At 34.2% G+C, this 24,921-nt stretch overlaps 1 long non-coding RNA gene across 1 annotated transcript in view; it reads left to right on the top strand.

The window, feature by feature from the left end:
* LOC127542908 (uncharacterized) overlaps positions 1–24,390 on the top strand; it is a 67,446-nt gene extending 43,056 nt beyond the window's left edge. The window contains exons 3-4 of the long non-coding RNA XR_007948916.1: positions 19,730–19,948; positions 24,098–24,390. This is a non-coding gene — a long non-coding RNA (uncharacterized LOC127542908). The remainder of the gene's footprint in view (positions 1–19,729; positions 19,949–24,097) is intronic.
* The last annotated feature ends 531 nt before the right edge of the window (positions 24,391–24,921 follow it).

Consider the following 24,921-nt stretch of genomic DNA (forward strand, 5'->3'; position numbering starts at 1 on the left):
TGGGATATAAGCCCAGAAGAAATACTGCAGGATCAAAGGGTGGCCTACGAGCATTTAAACAGCATTTTTTAACAACATTATCCCTTGCATTCACTTCTGTTCCCATTTTTCCCCTCCCTCCCTCCACCCCCTCCCCGTGATGGCAAGCAGTCCTTTATATGTTAAATAGGTTACAGTATATCCTAGATACAATATATATGTGTAGAACCGAACAATTCTCTTGTTGCACAGGGAGAATTGGATTAAAAAGTTATAAATAACCAGAGAAGAAAAACAGAAATGCAACATTTTATATTCATTTCCCAGTGTTCTTTCTTTGGGTGTAGCTGTTTCTGTCCATCCTTGATCAATTGAAACAGAATTAGCTCTCTTTATCAAAGAGATCCACTTCATCAGAATACATCCTCAAAGGATATCGTTGTTGAGGTATATAATGATCTCCTGGTTGTGCTCATTTCACTCAGCATCAGTTCAGGTAAGTCTCACCAAGCCTCTCTGTATTCATCCTGCTGGTCATTTCTTACAGAAGAATAATATTCCATGACATTCATATACCACAATTTACCCAGCCATTCTCCAATTGATGGGCATCCATTCATTTTCCAGTTTCTAGCCACTACAAACAGGGCTGCCACAACATTTTGGCATATACAGGTCCCTTTCCCTTCTTTAGTATCTATTTGGGGTATAAGTCCAGGAGAAACACTGCAGGATCAAAGGGTGGCCTACGAGCATTTAAACAGCCATTCTATAGATATGTGATTACTTAAGTAATTGTTACTTCTCTATTTTCACTCGATAGTGGCAAAGGACCATTTAAATCGCCCTTCTATAAATATATGACTACTTATCTAATTGTTACTTCTATATTTCTATTATTTCATTCTCTTTCTCTATACACTATACATATAAATGAATGTGTAGAAAGAACAAATGTGTTCCTTTACATAGCAATGAAGCGAAAAACCAGAGTGGACACACACACTCACATATATGTATATATTCTTTATCTTCATATAAATGAGGTTTTTCCTATATTCCTTATATTCCATTTACATTAATATTAAGTGATATTCTATAGGAGTCACTGTAGACATATGTGAGTATATATGATTACTTAACTAATTGTTACTTTTCTATTTTCACTCTATAGTGACATAGGACCTTTTAAATAGCCCATCTATAGATAAATGGTTACTTACCTAATTATTCCTTATCTATGTTCAGTCTATAGTGGCATAGGACCATTTAAGTATCCCTTCTATAGATATATGATTACTTATCTAATTGTTACTTCTCTATTTTCACTCTATAGTTGCATATGACCATTTAAATAGCCCTTCTATAGATATATGGTTACTTATCTAATTATTACTTATCTATTTTCACTCTATAGTGGCATATGACCATTTAAATAGCCCTTCTATAGATGTATGATTACTTATCTAATTATTACTTCTCTATTTTCACTCTATAGTGGCATAGGACCATTTAAATAGCCCTTCTATAGATATATGATTACTTATCTAATTGTTACTTCTCTATTTTCACTCTATAGTGGCATAGGACCATTTAAATAGCCCTTCTATAGATATATGATTACTTATCTAATTATTACTTATCTATTTTTACTCTATAGTGGCATATGACCATTTAAATAGCCCTTCTATAGATATATGATTACTTATCTAATTATCGCTTCTCTATTTTCCCTCTATAGTGGCATATGACCATTGAAATACCCTTCTATACATAGATGATTACTTATCTACTTGTTACTTCCCTATTTTCACTCTATAATGGCATAGACCATTTAAATAGCCCTTCTATACATATATGATTACTTATCTAATTGTTACTTATCTATTTTCATTCTATAGTGACCTATGACAATTTAAATAGCTCTTCTATAGATGTATGATTACTTATCTAATTATGACATCTATTTTCACTCTACACTAGAATAGGACCATTTAAATAGCCTTTCAATATATATATGATTAGTTATCTAATTATTACTTATCTATTTTCACTCTATAGTAGCATAAGATCATTGAAATACCCCTTCTGTGCATATGTGTTTACTTATCTAATTATTACTTATCTATTTTCACTATATAGCAGCATAGGACCATTTGAATAGCCCTTCTATAGATCTATGATTACTTATCTAATTGTTACTTCTCTATTTTCACTCTATAGTGGTATATGACCATTTAAATAATCCTTCTATTGACATATAATTACTTATCTAATTGTTACTACATCTGTGTAGTTGCATATGACCATTTAAATACCCTTCTATACATATATGGTTACTTACCTAATTATTACTTATCTATTTTCACTCTATACTGGCATAGGACCATTTAAATAGCCCTTCTATAGATATATGGTTACTTATCTAATTATTACTTCTCTATTTTCACTCTATAGTGGCATAGGACCATTTAAATAGCCTTTCTATAGATATATGGTTACTTTTCTAATTATTACTTATCTATTTTCACTCTGTACTTGCATTGGACCATTTAAATAGCCCTTCTATAGATATATGGTTGCTTATCTAATTATTACTTATCTATTTTAAATTTATACTGGCATCGGACCATTTAAATAGCCCTTCTATAGATCTATGATTACTTATCTAATTATTACTTCTCTATTTTCACTCTATAGTTGCATAGGACAATTTAAATAGCCTTTCTATAGATGTATGATTACTCATCTAATTGTTACTTTTCTATTTTAACTCTGTAGTTGCATATGACCATTGATAGGACCATTGGCCTTTCTATAGATGTATGATTACTTATGTGATTTTTACTTCTCTATTTTCTCTCTATAGTGCCATATGACCATTTCTATAGCCCCTCTATAGATATATGATTACTTATCTAATTATTACTTCTCTATTTTTACTAAATAGTGGCATATGACCATTTAAATTTTTTTATACATATATGATTACTTATGTAATTGGTATGTCTCTTTTTTCACTCTATAGTGGCACAGGACCTTTGAAATAGGCTTTATGTACATGAAGGATTACTTATCTAATTGTTACTTCTCTATTTTCATTCTATAGTGGAATGTGGCCATTTAAATAGCTTTTCTATTTATACATGATTACTTATCAAATTATTACTTATCTTTTTTCAATCTATAGTTACATATGACAATTAAAATAGCCTTTGTATAAGTATATAGTTACTTATGTCATTATTACTTCTCTCTTTTCACTCTATAGTGGCATAGGACCATTGAAATAGGCTTTGTATACATGTAGGATTACTTATCTAATTGTTACTTCTCTATTTTCACTCTGTTGTGGCATATGACCATTGACATAGACTTTCTATACATGTATGATTACGTATCTAATTGTTACTTGTCTTTTTTCACTCTATAGTGACATATGACCATTGAAATAGATTTTTATAGATGTATGATTACTTATCTAATTGTTATTTCTCCATTGTCACTCTGTAGTAGCATAGGACCATTTAAATAGCCTTTCTATAGATGTAGGATTACTTATCTAATTGTTACTTCTCTATTTTCACTCTATAAGGGCATATGACCATTTAAATACTCCTTCTATAGATGTATAATTACTTATCTAATTATTAGTTATCTATTTTCACTCTATAGTGGCATATGACCATTTAAATAGCCTTTGTATAGATGTATGATTGCTTATGTAATTATTACTTATATATTTTCTCTCTATAATGGCATATGACCATTTAAAAACCCTTTCTACACATGTATGATTACATATCTAATTGTTACTTCTTTATTTTCACTCTATAGTGGCATAGGACCATTTAAGTAACCCTTCTATAGATGTATTATTACTTATCTAATTCTTACTTCTCTATTTTCAGTCTATAGTGGCTTAGGATTAGTTAATAGCCTTTATATAGATGGAGGATTACTTATCTAGCTATTATTTCTCTACTTTCACTCTATAGTGCCATAAGACCATTTTTCTAGCGTATATATATATATATATATATATATATATATATATGTATATATAAAATTACTTATCTAATTATTACTACTCTATTTTCACCCTATAGTGGAATATGACCATTTAAATAGCCTTTCTATTGATATCTGATTACTTATCAAATTATTACTTATCTTTTTTCAATCTATAGTTACATATGACAATTAAAATAGCCTTTGTATAAGTATATAGTTACTTATGTCATTATTACTTCTCTATTTTCACTCTATGGTGGCATAGGACCATTGAAATAGGCTTTGTATACATGTAGGATTACTTATCTAATTGTTACTTCTCTATTTTCACTCTGTTGTGGCATATGACCATTGACATAGCCTTTCTATACATGTATGATTACGTATCTAATTGTTACTTGTCTATTTTCACTCTATAGTGACATATGACCATTGAAATAGATTTTTATAGATGTATGATTACTTATCTAATTGTTATTTCTCCCTTGTCACTCTGTAGTAGAATAGGACCATTTAAATAGCCTTTCTATAGATGTAGGATTACTTATCTAATTGTTACTTCTCTATTTTAACTCTATAGTCGCATATGACCATTGATATGACCATTGGCGTTTCTACAGATGTATGATTACTTATGTGATTTTTACTTCTCTATTTTCACTCTATAGTGCCATACGACTATTTCTATAGGCCCTCTATAGATATATGATTACTTATCTAATTATTACTTCTCTATTTATACTAAATAGTGGCATATGACCATTTAAATTGTTTTTTTTATACATATATGATTACTTATCTGAATATGACGTTGTTTTTTTTTCACTCTGTAGTGGCATAGGTCCATTTAAATAGCCTTTCTATAGATGTAGGATTAGTTATCTAATTTTTACTTCTCTATTTTCACTCTATAGTGGAATAGGACCACTTAAATTGCCTTTCTATAGATGTAGGATTACTTATCTAATTGTTACTTCTCTATTTTCACTCTGTTGTGGCATATGACCAGTGAAATAGACTTTTTATTGATGTAGGATTACTTATCTAATTATTACTAATCTGTTTTAAATCTATAGTTACATATTACAATTTAAATAGCCTTTCTATAATATATGGTTACTTGTGTAATTATTACTTCTCTATTTTCACTCTATACTGGCATAGGACAATTTAAATAGCCTTTCTATAGATGTATGATTAGTTATCTAATTGTGACTTCTCTATTTTCACTCTATAAGGGCATCTGACCAATTAAATAGCCCTTCTATAGATGTATGATTACTTATCTAATTATTAGTTATCTATTTTCTCTCTAAAGTGGCACATGACCATTTAAAGAGACTTCTATAGATATATGATAACTTATCTAATTATTACTTATATATTTTCGCTCTATAGTGGCATATGATCATTAAAAAAACTTTTCTATACATGTATGATTACTTATCTAATTGTTACTTCTGTATTTTCACTCTACAGTGGCATAGGACCATTTAAATAGCCCCTCTATAGATATATTATTACTTATCTAATTCTTACTTCTCTATTTTCATTCTATAGTGGCATAGGACCATTTAAATAGCCTTTGTATAGATGGAGAATTACTTATCTGGTTATTACTTCTCTACTTTCACTCTATAGTGCGATAAGACCATTTCTCTAGCCCCTCTATGTATATATGATTATTTATCTCATTATTACTTCTCTATTTTCACTCTATATTGGCATATGACCATTTAAATAGCCCTTCTATTGATATAAGATTACTTATCTAATTATTACTTATCTGTTTTCAATCTATAGTTACATATGACAATCTAAATAGCCTTTCTATAAATATATATGGTTACTTATGTCATTATTACTTCTCTATTTTCACACTATAGTGGCATAGGACCATTGAAATAGGCTTTGTATACATGTAGAATTACTTACCTAATTGTTAATTCTCTATTTTCACTCTGTTGTGACATATGACCATTGACATTGCCTTTCTATACATGTATAATTATGTATCTAATTGTTACTTGTCTATTTTCACTCTATAGTGGCATATGACCATTGAAATAGACTTTTTATAGAAGTATGATTACTTATCTAATTGTTATTTCTCCATTGTCACTCTATAGTAGCATAAGACCATTTAAATAACCTTTCTATAGATGTAGGATTACTTATGTGATTTTTACTTCTCTATTTTTACTGTATAGTGCCATGAGACCATTTCTATAGCCCCTCTATAGATATATGATTACTTATCTAATTATTACTTCTGTATTTTTACTAAATAGTGGCATATGACCACTTAAATTGTTTTTTTTATAGATATATGAATACTTATCTAATTGGAATGTCTCTTTTTTCACTCTATACTGACATATGACCATTTAAATAGTCCTTGTATAGATATATGATTACTTATGTAATTATTACTTCCGTATTTTCATTCTGTTGTGACATATTACCATTTAAATAGCCTTTCTATAGATGTAGGATTACTTATCTAATTGTTACTTGTCTATTTTCTCTCTATAGTGGCATATGGCCATCGAAATAGGCTTTCTGTAGATATATGATTACTTATCTAATTGTTACTTCTCTGTTTTCACTCTATAATAGCATATGACCATTGAAATAAGTTTCTATAGATGTATGATTACTTATCTAATTCTTACTTCTCTATTTTCACTCTATAGTGGCATAGGACCCTTTAAATAACTTTTCTATAGATATATGCTTACTTATCTAATTATTACGTCTCTATTTTCACTCTATACTGGTATATGACCATTTAAACAGCCATTTTATAGATATATGATTACTTATCTAATTGTCACTTCTCTATTTTCACTCTATGATGGCAGAGGATCATTTACATAGCCCTTCTGTAGATATATGATTACTTAACTTATTGTTACTTCTCTATTTTCTCTCCAAAATGGCATAGGACCTTTTAAATAACCCTTCTATAGATATATGGTTACTTATCTAATCGTCCCTTATCTATTTTCATTCTGTAGTAGCATATGACCATTAAATATTCCTTTTATAGATATACGATTACTTATCTAATTATTATTTATCTATTTTCACTGCGTATTGCCATATGACCATTTAAATAGACCTTCTATAGATATATGATTGCTTATCTAATTGTTACTTCTCTATTTTCACTCTATACTGGCATATGACCATTTAAATATCCCTTCTATAGATAAATGTTTACTTATCTATTTATTACTTATCTATATTCACTCAATAGTGGCATTGGACCATTTAAATAACCCTTCTATAGATATATGATTACTTATCTTATAGTTAGTTCTATATTTTTATTATTTAATTGTCTTTCTCTCTACTCTATACATACAAATGAATGTACAGAAAGAACAAATGTTTTCCTTTACTTGGTAATGAAGCGAAAAAACAGAGTGGACACATACACTCACATATATGTATATATTCTTTGTCTTTATATTGATGAGGTTTTTCTTCATTCCCTGCATTCTATTTACATAAATAGGAAGTGATATTCAAAAGGAGGCAGTCTAGTCACATGGGAGTATACATAGATGAAGGTACAGAGTTACTACTCACTCTATTGTGGCATAGGATCATTTAAATAGCCTTTCTATAGATATTTGATTAGTTACCTAGTTGTTACTTCTCTGTTTTCACTTTGTACTGGTATGTGACCATTTAAATAGCCTTTCTAACTTCCTCTCCTTCCTTTCTGAGTATGCATCGAATTCCTATTCTTCAGATATCCTTATTTTCTCTCTATATTCCTATATGTAAATCCTGATATCCTCTGGTTACTCATAGACAGGAGTCTGCAATTAGTCTCTCACAGGAACAGAAACATTGGAATACTTGTAGGAAGGTAGGAAGGCTATAGGAGTCCTCAAGCCTGTATAGAGACAATGTATACCTGCCTCGCTACCCACATAAATCAATGAATAGAGAAAATATGAGTATGGATAGATATGAATAACAAGTGAATATGTGAATACTCATTTTTATGAAAAATGCTAATTTTTTTGAAGAAAGAATATATAAATCATACAAATGAATGTATAAAAAGAACAAATGCCTTCCTTTCCTTAGGAATGAAGCAAAAAACCAGAGTGGACACACACTCTCACATATATTTATATATTCTTTGTCTTCATAAAGTTTTTTCTATATTCCCTATATTCCATTTACATAAATATGAAGTGATATTCTATAGGAGGCAATGCAGTCATATGTGAGTATACATAGATGAAGGTAGAGAACATAATAAATGAACTATTTTAGAGCATTCCACATATAGGATAAGCCTATATGTAGATTACACACACACATACACACATATACATGTATGTTTGTATATATATATAGATATATAGATATAGATATAGATATTAGGATTATAGGAAGAGGCATTTGGTTCTTACAGAAAATGGGAGAGTCAGAAGGTTCTGAAATGATGTCACTTGTAGCATTTGTGGGGGAGGATAAATGGGGCCGAGAAGTTGTTTGGGGAAAGGAAAATGAGTAGGAGAAGGTCTTTGGTAGAAGAAAAAATAAAGACAGGGCAGGGGTTAAGGGCCAAGGGGAAAATGAGTTGGAAAGGTAGTGGGGGAGGGAAAAAGAGGCTGAGAAGTTGTTTCAAGAGGGAAGAAAGGAGTTTGAGAGGTGTGGGGGTGGGAAGGGGAAATGAGCACAATGGCCTAAGAGGAGGATGGATGCTGTTTCCAGGGAGACCAGTGAATAGGTTGTCCACTGGGGACCAATGGAGAGAGCAGCAGGATTGGCTGGAGGAAGACTGCAGTATTACCAAGGTGGCATTGACGTCACCAGCCACTGACGCTCAGCAGAGGGCGGCCCACCTTGGCAGGCTCAGCTCCGATTGGCTGCTGCCTCCCTGAGGATGCTGAGAGTGGGGACCAGGTAAGTGAGAAGTGAGAGGCCGGCACCCACCCAACCCCCCACCCCCACCCCCCAACACAACCACCACCATCAGGCTCGGGCTCCCGAGCATGGGAGCAAAGTGACCAGGAAACATAAGGCTCAGACCCGAATGCTCCTGCCCATGGTCCTGTTGGGCCTGTGTCCTTCCATTTTATAGGCTCAAAGTTCTTGTAAGATGGCAGGAGGGAGGCATCTCTGATCTGATACAAAAAGGCAGTTCCAGGAGGGCCATGGGCAGTATTATTTCCAAGTTTAGGGTTAAATTAAAGACAGAACTTACTGGCTGGAGGCTACCACAAGTGAAAGCAGTCGACTGGCAGAGATCTCTCAGCTGGGGGTTGAGAAGTAGAATACTTTTATGAGTGGGGAGGAGGAAGGTTAGGGGTGTCTCAATACACTGGTGGGTCTGGATAGGATGGAGGGCTGCAAGAAACCTCAGAGCCCAAGTGGTCTAAGCTCCTTTGGGGAAAAGAGTACTTGAGGCCAGGAGGAGGGCAAGGCCGTGGCTAAGGTCACACAGCCAGTGAGAGGCAGTCCCAGGTCTGGGCCCCCTGTGTCTCTCACCCCCCAGGCCAAGTGGCTTTCATCTTGGCCTCTCCTTCCTCTGACAGCCAAACTTATGGACTGGTCCCTGGTAATGGGCTCCCCAAAATCAAGTGGGCAGGTTCTGCTTAGAGCTGGGGCTTCTGGGAGTCATCTGGGGTTAAGTGAAAAGCAAACCAAGCCCTGATTCCCCCCTCAGCTTTGAGCCATCCTAGGATGCCCCCATGACAGGATAAGCCTGATCAAGTGCCATGTCCTCCCTGAATGACTTGCTTCCATTTGTGAAAAAATGGGAATGAGCCCTACTTCCTTCCCTCAGAACCCGACTTGAACTTTCTCCAGGGCTTGGAGGTATCAGCCCAATCCAGGTCCAACTTTCCTGTCCTCAGAGAACCCCCACTTTAGGGAGTTGAAAAATGCACCTTGTCCATTCCCAGTGTGGTAGCAGGAAGCAAAGCCTTCGCCAAAGGAGGCAAACCCTGGAGAGGCGGGAGTCAAGAACTGCTTGGAGGAGGGGGGGTTAAGTAGCCCTGGGGCTTTCACGGATGGGAGGGCAAGCACCTCATCAGTCTCATGGACATTTATTCCTAACATTGATTCCTGTTTTAAACAGCCTGAAGAGGCCAGAAGCAGGAGCCAATCCCAGTTGTTTCATAAAGTGAGTCCAGAATCATAGGAGAACAGTCAACCTCACCAGGAGAACTATAGACACTTCCTCCTCATACCCAAACTGAAGGGAGCGAATAATGTGATTATGAGAAAGGAAAGGAAAGCTCAACCTAGAAAGACGGGGCCTGCATTCCAACATATTCCACTTAGTCTGACATATTCCAAGGTCTGAGCAATGATGGAACAGAGGGTGGGATGGAGGTTAGGACATACTCATAGTCATAGAGAGAGACACACAGACACACACCAAGGGATGAAAAGTGGAGGGGATGGGTTAGGACTGACACAGACACGAATATATACAATCTCAGCCAATCACTGCACCCGGTGCGCCGGGGAAGGAGGAACGAATGGGATGAAAGTCTGCAGAAACACATATTCAGACATAGAAATACCCCTACCCTTACAAATCCACAGCTAGGACCCCTCGCTAAGTACTTTGATAAAGAATTGTCAGTAATTCTCAGCGATCACGGGACAAAAGATGATCTCAAAGAGGCTTCAGAAATCTCTGCCTGGCTTAGGACAGATAGCACAGTCAAAGGCAGGACAAGCTGCTGCTTCCCTCCTAAGGGAAGATCTTATGAAAAGGCTGGTGGGAAATTTAAAAATATTGCCTTATAAATGAGGATTCCTGGCTTCCATTTGCATATTGACATGTGTAGGACTCACTTCTGCACAGATCCCATCTCAGCATTAAGATGTTCTCTGGAGCGAGAGGTTTCTTCTATGCTCCTGGTCATTCATATGTCAGTGTTCGTCTGTCCTCTATATGTTCATACGTACATATTGTAAATAATTTTGCCTCTTGTATTCCCCCAGTATTCTCATATTTGATCATTTGCTGACTCTTTCTCTATTCCTATATGATACTTGTTTCCATCCAATTCCTCCATATACAGATATGTTCATTTTCTGTCTCGATTGCTATAGATGATATTCATATATTCATAGTATGCAGACACGGGAGGCTTCATATATTCTCTAACAAGGAGAGGAGGAGGAGATATTATGAGGAATATAGAGAACTCTCAGCCCTGTATTAAAATAACAGATACAGGGTAGCTTGGTGGTCCAGTGGATAGAGCACCAGCTCTGAAGTCAGGAGGATCTGAGTACAAATTCAGACCCTTCATCCTTCCCAGCTGTGTGACCCTGGGCAAGTCACTTCACCCCAATTGCCTCAGCAAAAAAATATCTACATGCATAAATGCATACATCCATACACGCCCAAATAACAAGAAGAGTCATTCATAAAGAGGGATAGAGAGAGAAAATGAAAGCTACAGAGGCAATGACCATACAGAGGAAATGTATGAGTCCTTAAGGAAAGGAATACAGAAAGCTCAGGGGTTTTGAGGAGGAGGATGGGGGGCCGTCTGCACGGACAGCAGGGGGTCACAGGGTATCAGTCCTGGTCCCTGAGGTACTCCCTTCCTGTCCAGCTCCCCAAATGATCACAGCTAGGCCACCTTCATTTGATTTTTTTTCATTAATTCCCTTGAGATTCTCGAATTTGTATTGTTCCATATGAATTTTGTTGTTATTTTTTCTAGATTAAAATATTTTCTTGGAAGTCTGATTGGTACAGCACTAAATAAATAGATGAGTTTAGGGAGTATTGTCATCTTTATTATGTTTGCTCGGCCGATCCAAGAGCACTTAATGTTTTTCCAATTATTTAAGTCTGACTTTATTTGTGTGGAGACTTTTATAATTTTACTCATATAATTCCTGACTTTCCTTTGGTAGATAGATTCCCAAACATTTTATGGTATCAACAGTTATTCTGAATGGAATTTCTCTTTGTATCTCTTGCTGTTGGTTTTGTTGGTGATGTATAAAAATGCTGAGGATTTATGGGGATTTATTTTGTAGCCAGCTACTTTGCCAAAATTATGAATTATTTCTAATAGCTTTTTAGTAGAATCTCTGGGGTTCTCTAGGTATACCATCATATCATCTACAAAGAGTGATAGTTTGGTTTCCTCATTGCCTACTCTAATTCCCTTAATATCTTTCTCGACTCTTATTGCCGAGGCTAGTGTTTCTAATACGATATTAAATAATAATGGTGATAGTGGGCAACCTTGACCATTTAAATAGCCTTTCGATACATGTATGATTATTTAACTAATTGTTACTTCTCTATTTTGACTCTATATTGGCATATGAGCATTTAAATTGTTTTTCTATAGATATAGGATTACTTATCTAATTATTACTTATCTATTTTCACTCTATACTGGAATAGGACCATTGAAATGGCCTGTCTATAGATGTATGATTAATTATCTAATTGTTACTTCTCTATTTTCACTCTATACTTGCATATGACTATTGAAATACCCCTTCTATAGATGTATGATTACTTATCTAATTGTTACTTCTCTATTATCACTCTATAGTGGCATATGATAATTTAAATAACCCTTCTACAGATATATTGTTACTTATCTAATTATTACTTATCTATTTTCAGTGTAGCTGCTTCTGTCCATCCTTGATCAATTGAACCTGAATTAGCTCTCTTTATCGAAGAGATCCACTTCCATCAGAATGCATCCTCAAACAGTATCGTTGTTGAGGTATATAATGATCTCCTGGTTCTGCTCATTTTACTCAGCATCCGTTCATGTAAGTCTCGCCAGTCCTCTCTGTATTCATCCTGCTGGTCATTCCTTACAGAACAATAATATTCCATAACATTCATATACCACAATTTACGCAGCCATTCTCCAATGGATGGGCATCCATTTATTTTCCAGCTTCTAGCCACTACAAACAGGGCTGCTACAAACATTCATTAGTATCTCTATGAAGTATAAGCCCAGTAGTAACACTTCTGGAACAAAGGGTAGCATATGGCCATTTAAATACACTTTCTATAGATATATGATTACTAATCTAATTGTAACTTCTCTATTTTCTCTTTATATTGGCATAGTACCATTTAAATAACCTTTTATAGATATATGGTTACTTTTCTAATTGATACTTCTCTATTTTCATTCTATAGGGTAATAGGGCAATTTAAATAGCAGTGCTATAGATATATGATTACTAATCTAATTATTACTTACCTATTTTCACTCTATACTAGCATAGGACCATTTAAATATCCCTTCAATAGATATATGGTTACTTATCTAATTATTACTTATCTATTTTCTCTCTATACGGGCATATGACCATTTAAAAAGCCTTTGTATACATATATGGTTACTTATCTATTACTTATCTATTTTCATTCTGTAATGGCATAGGACCATTTAAATAGCTCTTATGTAGATCTATGATTACTTATCTAATTGTTACTTCTCTATTTTCACTCTATAGTGGCATAAGACCATTTAAATAGCCTTTCTATACATATAGGATTTCTTATCTATTTTTACTCTATAGTGGCATAGGACTATTTAAATAGTCCTTCTATAAATATATGATTATTTATCTAATTATTGCTTCTCTATTTTCAATCTATAGTGGCAAAGGACCATTTAAATAGCCATTCTATACATATATGATTATTTACCTAATTATTATTTATGTATTTTCACTCTATAGTGGCATATGACCATTTAAATAGCCCTTCTACAAATGTACGATTACTTATCTAATTGTTACTTCACTATTTTCACTCTAGAGTGGAATAGGTCAATTTAAATAGCCTTTCTATAGATGTATGATTACTTATATAATTGTTACTTCTCTATTTTCACACTATAGTGGCATTGGACCATTTCAATATTTTTTCTATAGATATATAATTACTTATCTAATTGATACTTCTCTATTGTCATTCTATAGTGGCATATGAAAATTGAAATAGCCTTTCTATTGATGTATGATTACTTATCTAATTATTACTTCTATATTGTCACTCTATACTGGCAAAGGACCATTTAAATAACCCTTCTATAGAAATATGATTACTTATCTAATTGTTACTTCTATATTTCTGTTATCTAATTGTCTTTCACTATACTCGAAACATACAAATGAATGTATAGAAAGAACAAATACCTTCCTTTAGTTTGGAATGAAGCGAGAAACCAGAGTGGACACACACACTCACATATATTTATATATCCTTTGTTGTTATATAGATGAAGTTTTTTCTATATTCCCTCTGTTCCATTTTCATCAATATGAAGTGATATTCTCTGGAAGCACTGTAGTCATATGTGAGTATACATAGATGAAGGTAGAGATTTACTACTCTATCGATAGTGGCATAGGACTATTTAAATAGCCCTTCTATACATATATGATTATTTATCTAATTGTTACTTCTGTATTTTCACTCTATAGTGGCATATGACCATTTCAGTAGCCCCTCTCTAGATATAAGATTACTTATCTAATTATTACTTACCTATTTTAACTCTATAGTGACATAGGACAATTTAAATAGCCCTTCAATAGATATATGATTACTTATCTAATTATTACTTATCTATTTTCATTCTATAGTGGCTTAGGACCATTTAAATAGCCCTTCTATATATCTATGATTACTTATCTAATTATTACTTCTCTATTTTTACTATATACTGGCAAAATAGCCCTTGCATAGTCATATGATTACTTATCTATTTATGACTTGTCTATTTTCACTCTACAGAAGCATAGAACCATTTAAATAGACTTTCAATATATATATGATTATTTATCTAATTATTACTTATCTTTTTTCACCCTATAGCAGTATAGGACCATTGAAATACCCCTTCTATACATATATGGTTACTTATCAAATTATTACTTATCTATTTTCAATCTATACTGGCATAAGACCATTTAAATATGCCTTCTATAGATCTATGATTACTTATCTCATTATTACTTCTCTATTATTATCTATATTGGCATAGGACCATTTAAATACCACTTCTATAGATATATGATTACTTATCTAATTTTTACTTCTCTATTTTCAGTCTATACTGGCATAGGACCATTAGATAGGCTTTCTGTACATATATAATTACTTAACTAATTGTTACTTCTTTATTTTCATTCTATAGTGGCATAAGGCCTTTTAAATAGCATTTCAATAGATAAATGTTTATTTATCTAATTATTCCTTATTTATTTTCACTCTATAATGGCATAGGACCATTTGAATAGCCCTTCTATAGATATATGGTTACTTAACTAATTGTTACTTCTATATTTTCACTCTATAGTGACACAGGACCATTTAAATAGCCCTTCTATAAATATAGGGTTACTTACCTAATTGTTACCTATCTATTTTCACTCCATAGTGGCATAGGACCATTTAAATAACCTTCTATAGATATATGGTTACTTATCTAATTATCACTTATCTATTTTCAATCTTTAGTGGCATAGGACAATTTAAATAGCCATTCTATAGATATATGATTAGTTATCTAATTGTTACTTTTCTATTTTCACTCTATAGTAGCATAGGACAATTTAAATAACCCTTCTAATGATATATAGTTACTTAGCTAATTATTACTTCTCCATTTTCGGTCTATAGCGGTATAGGACCATTTAAATAGCACTTCTATTGATATATAATTACTTATCTAATTGTTACTTTTCTATTTTCCCTCTATAGTGGCATATGACCATTAAATAGACTTTTTCTAGATATATGATTACTAAACTAATTGTTACTTCTCTATTTTCAGTCCATAGTGGCATATGACCATTGAAATAACCCTTCTAGAGATAGATGATTACTTATCAAATTATTACTTATCTATTTTCACTCTATAATGGCATATAACCATTTACAAAGCCCTTCTATTTAAATATGATTACTTATCTATTACTTCTCTATTTTCATTCTGTAGTGGCATGTGACCATTTTAATAGCCCTTATATAGATTTTTGATTACTTATCAAATTGTTACTTCTCTATTTTCACTGTGTAGTTGCATATGACCATTTAAATAGCACTTCTACCGATATATTGTTACTTATGTAATTGTTGCGGCTTCATTTTTACTCTATAGTGGCATATGACCATTTAAATAGCCCTTCTGTAGATATATGATTGTTTATCTAAATATTACTTATCTATTTTAACTCTATAGTGATATATGACAATTCAAATAGCCTTTCTATAAATATATGATTACGTATCTAATGATTACTTCTCTATATTCACTCTATAGTTGCATATGACCATTTAAATAGCCTTTCTATAGATATATGATTACTTATCTAATTATTACTTATCTATTTTCACTCTATAGTGGCATAGGACCATTTAAATACCCCTACTAGAGATAAATGATTACTTATCTAATTATTACATCTGTTTGCACTCTATAGTGGCATAGGACCATTCAAATAGCCCTTGTATAGATATGTGATTACTTATCTAATTATTACTTATCTATATTCACTCAATAGTGGCATTGGACCATTTAAATAACCCTTCTATAGATATATGATTACTTATCTAATTGTTACTTCCATATTTCTATTATTTAATTGCCTTTCTTTGTACTCTATACATACAAATGAATGTATAGAAAGAACAAATGCCTTCCTTTACTTAGGAATGAAGCGAAAAACCAGAATGGACACACACACTCACATATCTCTCTCTCTATTTTTTTGTCTTTGTGTAGATGAGGTTTTTCTTTATTCTGTATATTCCATTTACATAAATATGAAGTGATATTCTATAGGAGCCACTTTAGTCATATGTGTGTATACATACATGAAGGTAGAGAGTTACTACTCACTCTATACTGGCATATGACCATGTAAATATCCCTTCTATAGATATATGGTTACTTACCTATTTATGACTTATTATTTTTCACTCTATACTGGCATAGGACCATTGAAATAGCCTTTCTATAGATGTAGGATTACGTACAAGGAGAGCAACTCAACTAGGAGAGCTCTCAACACTTCCACAACAGACCCTGCCAATTGGAGCCAATACTGTAGTTATTAGAAATATAAAGGGACACTCTCCAATCTGTTAGCAATGATGCAACAGGGTGCGGAATAGAAGTTAGGGCACAAACACACACACACACACACACACACACACACACACACACACACAAACCGATGAAGCCTCAATCCAATACCTTATAAAGAATTATTAATATATATCAATTAGCAATCAAAGGGAGGATAAAAATATTGGAGATAATTGCATAGTGAAGAAGAAGAGTCTGGGAGCCTTAGCTCCTAAGGAAAATCTAATGGAAAGGGATGATAGAAAATTTAGAGGAATCGCCTAATAGATGAGAATTCCTGTCTCCCATGTGCATTTTGATATAGACAAGTAGAATCGTGTTCTCTCTACAAGTCTATATATTTGAGTATTACTGTGCTCTGTTTATGGATTGAATGAGTGAATACACTTCTCTACTCCCCATGTATTCATATTGCAGCACGCAAAGACCCTTTCTCTAAAGGACTCAATATCTGTATCTGTATCTATTTATTTTATCTAGATGGCTATACCTGTATACTATCTGTAGTCACATATAGAGCAGTCATGTATTCTGTACATTTAATAAGTATATTTAGACCATTTACATAGGGTCTCTTATAATTTATTTACTATTACTCATATAATTTTTCTATATTCACCTACATGAACACGTATAGTTTTTCTATATTCCTCTGCTCGTACTTCAGTTAGGAGTATGCCCTCACTCCCTCTTCCTTCCTGTGCACCTATACTAATTCTCTGTCCAGAATCTTCTTTATGAGTTCTATATGTGCTCAGAGACAGGAGACTTCATCTATTCTATCACAGGGAGATAAGCATACAATACTTTTAGGAATAGAGAGAGGATATATGAGAACTCTGACAGATCACAGATTATAAGCATATAGAGAAAGCATTATTTTTTATTGATGCAAATCATCTGATATATGTTAAACATGGCAAAAATATCTGTCAATCTAACTTAGGCATACGTATTTACACAATTGTCTTGCTGCACGGTTGTGATACGGGAGCCACCTGCCAGTGGCTGCTGGAGGTCTAACTCAGACCGGTAGAATGGATCTCTACGTGTGAGAGGGTGATGAGGATACTAGGAGACCTAGAGGCAGTTGCTGTTCTCTGACCTCTTTCCTCTTCCCTCTACCTCTAATTTATCTCATTCCCTGTCCACATGCAACACCTGTGTCAGGAAAGGCTGCCTTTCAACTCCTTCAGATGTTATGACCCACAGCTGGGGAGGCTCTAGGAGACTTGACCTGCCCCTTCCCTTAGGCACGGTCCTTAACACTGCACGAGAACAATCAGCTCAAAAAGGGGAAAAAATGAGAACGAAAATGAAATTTAAGCTACAACAAAAAAAGTGAAAATCCTATGTTGTGATCCACACTCAGTTCCCACAGTCCTCTCTCTGGGTGTAGATGGTTTTCATCATCATGAGATCATGGGAACTGGTCTCGTTGTTGAGAAGAGCCACTTCTATCAGAATCGAGCATCATATGGTCTTGCCGTTGCCGTGTACAGTGAAATCCTGGTTCTGCTCATTTCACTTAGCATCAATTCATGTAACTCTCTCCAGGCCCAGAGAAAGCATGATTACAAATATATATTTTCAATAGAATATGGCTGCTCATGTAGATGAATAGGTTTAATATATGAGTAAACATTTGGGTAGAAATAGAATGACTAATGTTTCAGAGGAGATAGAATTTATTAATAATAGAAATTAATTTGTAGAAAGAAAAAAATGAGTGCTCCAACTCAGGAATGAAGAATAAGAACATACATACAAACATACACACATACCATACACATATATATTCATGTATATTCAGAAACGCAGTCTGTCTTCACATACATGAGTTGTCATGTTCTCTATATTCGTTGATATAATTATGAATTTATGATATGAATTATGAATATAAATTATGAATTTATATTCTTTGATATAATTATGAATTAATAGAAATTGACTAGAGTAATATAGATGAATATAGACAAATATATAGATGAAATATGAGTTCCTCACTTAATTTAGTATTTTTAACCTACATATTATATATATATGTATATATACATATACATATGTATGTATGTGTGTATATATACATATATATACATATACATACATATACATACATATATATACATATATATACATACTACATTATAAAGAGTCATGCTGTAGTCATAAGGAGGACTAGAGAAAGAATGAAGGAATTCTCCCTTCCATGAATATACAGAGAAAATATTGAGTCCTCATGGATAAATATGTACAAAGCCCAAGGTTTTGAGGAGGGGAACAGAGGGTCACCTGCACAGACAGCAGGGGGTCCGTGGGCATCAGTCTGGATCCCTGGGGTTCTCTCCCTCCGTGGTTTCTTTAATGACCACAGTCAGGAAACCATGATGGCAACTTGAACCACCTGCAGAGGTTGTGGGTGAGGGGGGATTCATCTGAGAAGGTCTGTGGAAGAAAGTAAATGAACAGGAAAAGGAGTGGGGGAGAGGGGAATGACCCTGAGAAGTTGTGGCTGCAGGAAGGGGAAAGTGAGCTTGAGAAGGACTGAAGGGAAGGGCAAAAGGAGAATAATGGGATTTCAGGGGGAGGGATTCTGTCTTCAAGGAGCCTGGTGAGCTGGATCTCTGCTGGGGACCAATGGAGAGAACGGCGGGATTGGCTGGAGGGAGATTCTCCACCGAGGCTGAGCACTGACTTCAGGAGCCATGGCTGGTCAGCAGGGGCTCTACTTTGCCAAGATTCAGCTCTACTTCCTGATTCATCCCTGAGGACTCCGAGGGTGGAGAACGAACATCTGAGAGGTGAGAAAGCCCAGGGGTCCCACTCAAAGCCCACCTGAGGCTCGGGCTCCTGAGCGTGGATGACCTGTGGCCAGGAAATACATGATTCAAGTCCTAGGACTCCAGCCCCTGGTAGTGTAAGGTTCCCCAACTACTCACTACGGGGCTTTATCCTCCTACTCGCCCATCCAGGGCTCTGAGATGTGACACTGTTGGATTGGAGGGAGGTACCCTCCAGTTTAGTAGACAAATCCAGGAAGAACCTTAGCTTTTATTCTGATTTATATGTTAGATTAAGGCCAGTACTTGCTGATTAGGGGCTGCATCAAGGGAAAACATTAGAAAAGCAAGGGGTTCTCCGCTGTTGGGATGGCATATATGGCACATAACCATTTAAATAGCCTTTCGATATATGTATGTTTACTTAACTAATTGTTACTTCTCTATTTTTACTCTATATTGGAATATGACCATTTAAATTGTTTTTCTATAGATATAGCATTACTTATCTAATTATTACTTATCTATTTTCACTCTAGACTGGAATAGGACAATTGAAATGGCCTTTCTATACATGTATGATTACTTATCTAATAGTTACTTCTCTATTTTCACACTATATTTGCATATGACTATTGAAATAGCCCTTCTATAGATGTATGATCACTTATCTAATTGTTACTTCTCTAGTTTCACCCTATAGTGGCCTATGACCATTTAAATAGCGCTTCAATAGATATATGATTTCTTATCTAATAATTACTTCTCTATTTTCACTCTATAGTAGCATACGACCATTTAAATAGCCTTTCTATAGATCTATGATTCCTTCTCTAATTATTACTTATCTATTTTCGTTCTATAGTGACATATGATCATTTAAACAGCCTTTCTATAGATATATGATTACTTAACTAATTATTATTTTTCTGTTTTCACTCTATATTGGCATAGGAACATTTAAATCGACCTGTTATAGATATATGATTACTTATCTAAATATTACTTCTCTATTTTCACTCTTTCCTGGCATATGTCCATTTAAATAGCCTTTCTATAGGTATATGATTACTTTTCTAATTATTCCTTATCTATTTTCACTCTATAATGTCATTTGACCATTTAAATAACCCTTGTATATATACATGATTACTTATCTAATTGTTACTTATCTATTTTCACTCTATTGGGGCATAGGTCCATTTAAATAGCCCTTATATTAATATATGAAGACTTATCTAATTATTACTTCTCTGTTTTCACTCTATTGTGGTATATGAACATTTAAATAATCCTTCTATTCATTTTTGATTGCTCATCTAATTGTTACTTCTCTATTTTTACACTATAATCGCAGAGGACCATTTAAATAGACCTTCTATTGATATATGATTACTTATCCAATTATTACTTATCTATTTTCACTCTATAGTGGCATAGGACCATTTAAATAGCATTTCTATACATAAATGATTACTTATCTAAATTTTACTTCACTATTTTCACTCTATAGTGCCACAGGACCATTTAAATAACCCTTCTATAGATATATGATTACTTATCTAATTGTTAATTCTCTATTTTCACTCTATAATGGCATAGGACCATTTAATAGCCCTTCTGTAGATATATGTTCACTTATCTAATTATCACTTATCTATTTTCACCCTATACTGGAATATGACTTTAAGTAGCCTTTTTGTAGATATATCATTACTTAACTAATTGTTATTTCTCTATTTTCACTCTGTAGTGGCACAGGACCTTTTAAATAGCCCTTCTATAGATATATGATTACGTACCTACTTATTAGTTATCTATTTTCACTCTATAGTGGCATAGGACCATTTAAATATCCCTTCTATAGATATATGGTTACTTATTTATTACTTATCTATTTTCACTCTATAGTGTCATAGGACCATTTAAATATCCCTACAATAGATATATGGTTACTTATCTACTTATTACTTATCTACTTTCACTCTATCGTGTCAAAGGACCCTTTAAATATCCCTTCTATAAATCTATGATTACTTATCTCATTATTACTTCTCTATTTTTATCTATAGTGGCATTGGACCATTTAAATAACACTTTTATAGATGTATAATTACTTATCTAATTGTTACTTCTATATTTCTATGATTTAATTGTCTTTCTCTATACTCTATATATACAAATGAATGTAGAGAAGGTACAAATGCCTTCCTTTACTTAGTAATGAAGTGAAAAACCAGAGTGGACACACACACTCACATATATATATTCTTTGTCTTTATATAGATGAGGTTTTTTTCTATATTCCCTATATTCCATAAATGGAAAGTGATATAATATAGGAGGCACTGTAGGCATATGTGAGTATACATAGGTGAAGGTAGACAGTTACTATTCACTCTATAGTGGCATATGACCATTTAAGTAGCCCTTCTATAGATATATGGTTACTTATCACTTATCTATTTTCACTCTATAGTGGAATATGACCATTAAATACCCTTTCTATAGATATATGATTATTTATCTAATTGATACTTCTCTATTTTAACTCTATAGTGGCATATGACCATTTAAATAGCCCTTCTATACATATATGATTGCTTATCTAATTGTTATATATTTATTTTTACTCTGTAGTGGCATATGATCATTTAAACACCTTTTCTATCCATGTGTGATAACTTATCTAATTATTACTTATCTATTTTCATTCTATCGTGGCATATGACCATTTAAATAGCCCTTCTATAGATTTTTCATTACTTATCTAATTGTTACTTCTCTATTTTCACTCTATAGTGCCATATAACCATTTAAACAGTGTTTCTATAGGTGTATGATTACTTATCTAATTATTATCTATTTTCACTCCATAGTGGCATAGGACATTTAAATAGCCTTTCTATAGATATAGGATTACTTACCTAATTGTTACTTCTCTATTTTCACTCTATAGTGGCATAGGACCATTTAAATAGCCCTTCTATAGATTAATGATTACTTATCTAATTGTTATTTATTTTCACTCTATAGTGCCATATAACCATTTAAACAGTGTTTCTATAGGTGTAAGATTACTTACTAATTATTATCTATTTTCACTCCATCGTGGCATAGGATCATTTAAATAGCCTTTCTATAGATATATGCTTACCTATCAAATTGTACTTCTGTATTTTCACTCTGTAGTGGCATATGACCACTTAAATAGCCTTTCTAAATTCCTCTCCTTCCTTTCTGAGTATTCATAGAATTCCTATTACTCAGATATCCTTATTTTCTCTCTATATTCCTACATGTAAATCCTGATATCCTCAGGTTACTCATAGTCTGCATTTAATCTCTCACAGGAACAGAAACATTGGAATACTTGTAGGAAGATAGGAAAGCTATAGGTGTTCTCATGCCTGTACAGAAACAATGTATACCTGCCTAGCTACCCACATACATCAATGAACAGAGAAAATAGGAGTATGGCTAGATATGAATAACAAGTGAATATGTGAATACTCATTTTTATGAAAAATACTAATTTTTTTGAAGAAAGAATATATAAATCATACAAATGAATATACATAAAGAACAAATGCCTTCCTTTATTTAGGAATGAAGTGAGAAACCAGAGTGGACACACACACACATATATGTATATATTTTTTGTCTTCATAAAGATGAGGTTTTTTTCTATATTCCCTATATTCCATTTACATAAATGTGTAGTGATATTCTATAGAAGATACTGTAGTCATATGTGAGCGTACATAGATGAAGGTAGAGAACATAATAAATGAATTATATTAGAGCATTCCATATATAGGATAAGCCTATATGTAGATTACACACACACACACACACACACACACACATATACATGTGTGTGTATATATTTATATTAGGATTATAAGAAGAGGCATTTGGTTCTGATAGAAAATGGAAGAGTCAGAAGCTTCTGAAATGATGTCACTTGTAGCATTGGTGGGGGAGGATAAATGAGGCCGAGAAGTTGTTTGGGGAAGGGGAAATGAGTAAGAGAAGGTCTTTGGGAGAAGAAAAAATAATGACAGGGTAGGGGTTAAAGGTAAAGGGGAAAATGAGCTGGAGAAGTAGTGGGGGAGGGAAGAGGAAATGAGAACAATGGCCTATGAGGAGGATGGATGCTGTTTCCAGGGAGACCAGTGAAGAGACTGTCTGCTGGGGACCAATGGAGGGAGCTGCGGGATTGGCTGGAGGAAGACTGCAGTATTACCAAGGTGGCGCTGACGTCACCAGCCACTGATGCTCAGCAGAGGGCGGCCCAGCTTGGCAGGCTCAGCTCCGATTGGCTGCTGCCTCCCTGAGGAAGCTGAGAGTCTGGAACAAGTAAGTGAGAAGTGAGAGGCTGGAATCCACCCAAACTCCTCCCCCCCCACCCCCACCACCCGGCTTGGGCTCCCTAGCATGGGAGCAAAGTGACCAGGAAACATAAGGCCCAGACCTGAGCACTCCTGCCCTTGGTCCTGTTGGGCCTGTGTCCTTCCACTCCACAAGTTCAAAGTTCTTGTAAGATGGCGGGAGGGAGGCATCTCTGATTCAAAAAGGCAGGTCCAGGGAGGGCCATGGGCAGTATTATTGCCAAGTTTAGGGTTAAATTAGAGACAGAACTTACTGACCAGAGGCCACCCCAAGGGAAAGCAGTCGACTAGCAGAGATCTCTCAGCTGGGGGCTGAGAACTAGAATACTTTTATGAGTGGGGAGGAGGAAGGTTGGGGGTGTCTCAATACACTGGTGGGTCTGGATAGGATGGAGGGCTGCAAGAAACCTCAGAGCCCAAGGGGGCCAAGCTCCTTTGGGGAAAAGAGTACTTGAGAACAGGACGAGGGCAGGGACACGGCCAAGGTCACACAGCCAGTGAGAGGCAGTCCCAGGCCTGGAGCCCCTGTGTCTCTCGCCCCCCAGGCCAAGTGGCTTTCATCTTGGCCTCTCCTTCCTCTGACAGCCAAACTTATGGACT

The sequence above is a fragment of the Antechinus flavipes genome, chromosome X (assembly GCF_016432865.1).
Source record: "Antechinus flavipes isolate AdamAnt ecotype Samford, QLD, Australia chromosome X, AdamAnt_v2, whole genome shotgun sequence".
Taxonomy (NCBI): domain Eukaryota; kingdom Metazoa; phylum Chordata; class Mammalia; order Dasyuromorphia; family Dasyuridae; genus Antechinus; species Antechinus flavipes.